The sequence below is a fragment of the Orycteropus afer genome, unplaced genomic scaffold (genome assembly GCF_000298275.1).
Source record: "Orycteropus afer afer isolate SDZICR_OR568_19922 unplaced genomic scaffold, OryAfe1.0 scaffold00412, whole genome shotgun sequence".
In the NCBI taxonomy this organism is placed as follows: Eukaryota; Metazoa; Chordata; class Mammalia; order Tubulidentata; family Orycteropodidae; genus Orycteropus; species Orycteropus afer.
The window spans coordinates 2363936-2368817 of NW_006921999.1; positions in this window are offsets into that span (position 1 = coordinate 2363936).

The following is a 4882-nucleotide window of genomic DNA, read 5'->3' on the forward strand; positions in this document are numbered from 1 at the left end:
CAGTCTCATCATGGGGAATACTATATCCAGCTGCCCAGCCACTCAACCAGACCCAGCCAAGGTGACACAAACTAAACTACCACAATTCCACCCTTTGTCAACTTGGTATCTGTACATATCTTCATTGGGTGGCATCTGTACAGATCGCTCTCACTGGGTGGCTCCTGTCCCCTAGTCCCTCTAAGTGGTGACCTCACCCCCTTGGCCTGGAGAGCCCCATTCCTCTACTTCTTGGGCATGGCAGCCCTGCCCCTCACTCTTGGGCAGCAGCTATGGCTTCATCCCACTGGCTCACATGAACGAGCAGCCCCACACTCCAGAACCAAGGTGGTAATGGCCTGGTTCTTTGAGACCTAGGGGGATGTGGTGATTCCACCCCAAAGGCCATGGTTCTACCCTTAAGGATGAGGGTGCTCTGCTTCCTATTTCCTTGGTCTCTCTGCTTCTGCCAATTAATGCTCAAGAGCAACCCACTCTGCCAGAAATCTTCCTGCCCCTAAAAAAGCACTCATTTTTCTTGATCCATGGGCCAGCCAACTTGCTACTCCATCACATGTTGATCCCTTCCACCAATTAATCCCTGAAGGTAACCCACTCCACAAGAAGCCGCCTACCCAGTGATACTCAGCTTTCTCCTCCATGGGCTGATAAACCTGTTGTTGTTTAATGCCAGTCTCTGGGGTCTGCTACTGCCATCTTTCATGCTGGTCTCTCTGCTGGTCCCTTTCTGCCAGTGTCTTGGCTCTACTCCTGCCATCTCTCATACTGTATGCCAGGGTCTTTCTGCCAGGGTCTAGGGTCAATAACACATTCCACTCCTGTTTCCACATTTTAGGTATCAGTCAGAGCAGCACCCCACTCTCTCAGTACCAAATTCTGTTCTGGTTATCTAGTACTGCTCCGATAAGAATATTCCACAAATGGGATGGCCTTAACAAACAGGAGTTTATTCTCTTACAGTTTGGAGGCTTTAAGTTCAAGTTCAAAGTGCCAGGCTCTAGGGGCTGTGGGAAAGCCCCTCAACCCTCGGCTGCAGCTCTGCCTCTTGCTCCCGGCCCATTGAAGGTAGAGGCATCTCTTTACTCAGGCAGCTACTGGCCACTGAGTCTAACAAGCCCAAGGTCAACAAATAAAATGGCACAGTCCTGATGTTACCAAACCATATGGCAAGCCATTAACTTATATCCATTGTAAGTCTCAAGGTCAGCAGAGCATCATAGGCTGCTGAACAATGACATGGCTACATGCAGGGCCCAAGTGTACCATAAAGTCAAGATGATCCCCAAGGCTTTCCTTATATAGAGGATGCAGACCACATCCCCTAAGGCAGCTACTCAGCTGCTCACAGTAGATTCCACCATGAAGTTGATTGCCAGTCTTATCATGGGGAATCCTGCATGCAACTGCCCAGCCACTCAACCAGGCTCAGCCAAGTTGACACACAAAATGAACTACCACACATGTACACCCACCACTCACCTGTCAGTTTGTCATACTGTTATGGCTTGCATGTTGCTGTGAGGCTACAGTCTATGCCACCAGTATTTCAATTACCAGCAGGGTCACCCATGGTTGACAAGTTTCAGCAGCACTTCCAGAGAAAGACAGACTCAGAAGAAGAAAGGGCCCATCCACTTCTCAAAGAATTGGCCAGTGAAAACCTTATGTATAGCAGTGAAACAGTGTCTGATATATTACTGGAAGACTTTATGAATAGCCCTGCAACATTGTCTGATATAGTGCCAGAATGGGAGATCTGGTGGCATAGTGCCTAAGGTATTTGACTGCTAACCAGAAGGCTAGCTGTTCAAACCCACCAGCCACTCCTCAGAAGGAAGATTGGGCAATCTACTTCTGGAGAGATACCACCTTGGAAACCCAAGGAGGGGTCCCTATGAGTCAGAATTGACTCAATGGCTACAAGTTTGGTTTTTGTTTTGGTTTACATGTGTGTGTGTGTGTGTGTATATATATATACACACACACATATATATACACATATGTTATACATATGTACCATACATATATATATACACATACACATATACATACATATGTTATACATATGTACCATATATATATATATATATATATATATATATATGATAAACAAGGCAGAAAATTGTCCCTTCAAGCATTTGTAACTTTACAAGTCCCCATGCCACAAACTGAATTTTCAGTCATTAATAATTTGGGATTGCATAGAAACCCATCTCAAATAAAAAATGCATTTAAAAATTGGAATTAGTGGTTTTGGTAATATATAGGCTGTATTCAGAATCTATCCTGCAGATCGATTTTATTCTATTAAGTAAATTGGTAGAGAAAAAAGATTTCCTAAGGAAAACCAGCAGAATTTCTAGAGAAATACAATTCAAATTGCTCTAAGAGAAAAGATAAAGCAAGCAACAACTTTTAAATATGGAAAGAACTTTAGTGCAGAGATGTTTATGAACAACACAGTTTGTAAAGTAAAATTTAGAATCAGAGCTTCTCCATACCCAAAATTTATAGGAAAATAAAGTTTAAATTTGGAAACAAAAGAAGTACTCAGGAGTGAAGGAACTAAGGAACAATAGAGTTAAGACAAGCCTTCACCTCCAATTCTCTTCCCTTTAACATGTCTTCAGCATTCCTCTGATACTTCCTCTCTAGCTCTCTTCTCTGGCTTTTGTTCCTCACACTATGACCCTGTTATTCTCTGCCTAGTTCTCCCCCCTCATTATGTTTTCTTTCCACCTGTCCAAATTTGCCTTTCTCTTCTCATTTCCCCTCTTCGCAATGCTTTCCCTTTCTTTCATCTGCCTTTCAATTTTCTCCTCATCACCTTTTGAAAACTTTTATGAAAGTATTCTAGCAGTAAATAATTATGTTTATCTATAGGCAGTAATGTTTTTTACATTAAATGGGTCAAATCTATTATTGGTATCTCTAAGTTCACAAGGGATATACTCAAGGTCATACACTGGCTTTTGTGGTCTTGTTATAATTTTCTTCAGCTTCAACTTGAACTTCCGTATGACCAGTGCATGATTGTTCTACAATTTACTCTGGCTAAGGATACTGAGCTTCTTCATTGTCTGTCCACAGATGTAGCTGATTTGATTCCTGTATATTCTGACTAATGAGGCACATATGCATATTTGACATTTATGTTGTTGAAAATGGAATTCGCAATGACTAAGTCACTAGTCTTACAAAAGTGTATCATGAGATGTCTGGTGTCTTTCTATAACCAACCACATGTTTTCCAGTTTTGGATCCTTCTTTGTTTCCAATTTTTGCATTCCAATCAACAGTAATTATCAATGAATCTTGATTGCATGTTTGGTCAATTTTAGACTGCAAAAGTTGGTAAAAATATTCATTATGTTCATCTTTGGCTTTAGTGGTTGATGGATTAATTTGAATAATAGTCATATTAACTGGTCTACCATGCATGCATATGGATATTATCCTATCACAGACAACATTGTACTTCAGGATAAAGCTTGAAATGTTCTTTTTGACAATGAATATGATGCCATTCCTCTTCAATTTATCATTCCTGGCATAGTAGACTCTATGATATTCCTATTCAAAATAACTAATTTCAGTTCATTTCAGCTCACTAATGCCTCAGATATTGATCTTTATGGGTTTCATTTCATTGTTCACAACTTCCTGTTTTTCCTAGATTCATACTTTCTACATTCCATGTTCATATTTTTAACAAACATTTGAAGCTATTTCTTCTCATTTTGAGACATACCACTTCAGCAGATGATGATCCCAAAAGTTTTACTCCATCTAATTAAGGTTAAATCTATTTTGAGGAGGCAGCTATTTTGTGTGCTTTCCAAACTGAGGGGATGATATTTTGACACTATATAAGACAATATCCTACTGTTATTTATAATGTTTTCATTAGCCACTTTTTTTTTCCTAGAAGTTTAACTCTTGCTTGTGACAGTCTGTTCAGTACACTTTTATGGTTTCCCCCTTGTCTCAAAAAGGGAAATTGTTTGCACACAGCCCTGATGAATAGATATGACACATTGAAAAACAATGACTGAAGACCAGACTAGTTATGAGATGTTGGAATATGATAATAACATATTGCACTGGGAAAAGTTGCTGCAAAAGCCCATACATGAAGAAAACAAAGACTCATTAAAAATACAGGGAAGAAAGAAAAGCCCAAACTGAATGGTAGAAAAGACTTTGAAACTTACTCTTGAACATAAAGTAGCTAAAGCAAATAAAGGAATTGGTGAAGTGAAAAAGCAGAACAGAGCATTTCAAAGAACAGCTCAAGAAGACAAAGTACGATATTATAACGCACGTATAAAGATATAGAGTTATATAAACAAAGGGAAAGCACATGGTCTGCATTTCTCAAACTGACAGAACAGAAGAAAATACTCAAGGCTCAAGTTGTAATGTTTAAGAATTATATGGGAAAAATATTGAATGATGCAGGAAGCATCAAAGGAAGATGGGAGGAATACACAAAGTCACTCTACCAAAAAGAACAATGTTCAACCGTTTTAGGAAATAACATATGATTGAGAAACAGCAGTATTGAAGAAAGAAGTCTAAACTACACTGACATCACTGGCAGAAAACAAGCTCCTGGAATTGACTGAATACCAATTGAAATGTTTCCACAAATGGATATAATGCTGAAAGTGCACACTTACCTATGCTAAGAACTTTGCAAGACAACTACCTGTCCAACCAACCAGAAAATATCTATATTTGTGCCCATTCAAAAAATATAGATAATTTAATAGAATGAGTAAATTAACGAATAATATAATTAATATCTAGGTTGGGCAATCCTACTTCCGTAGTGATACTGCCTCGGAAACCCAAGGAGGGGTCGCTATGAGTCGGGGCC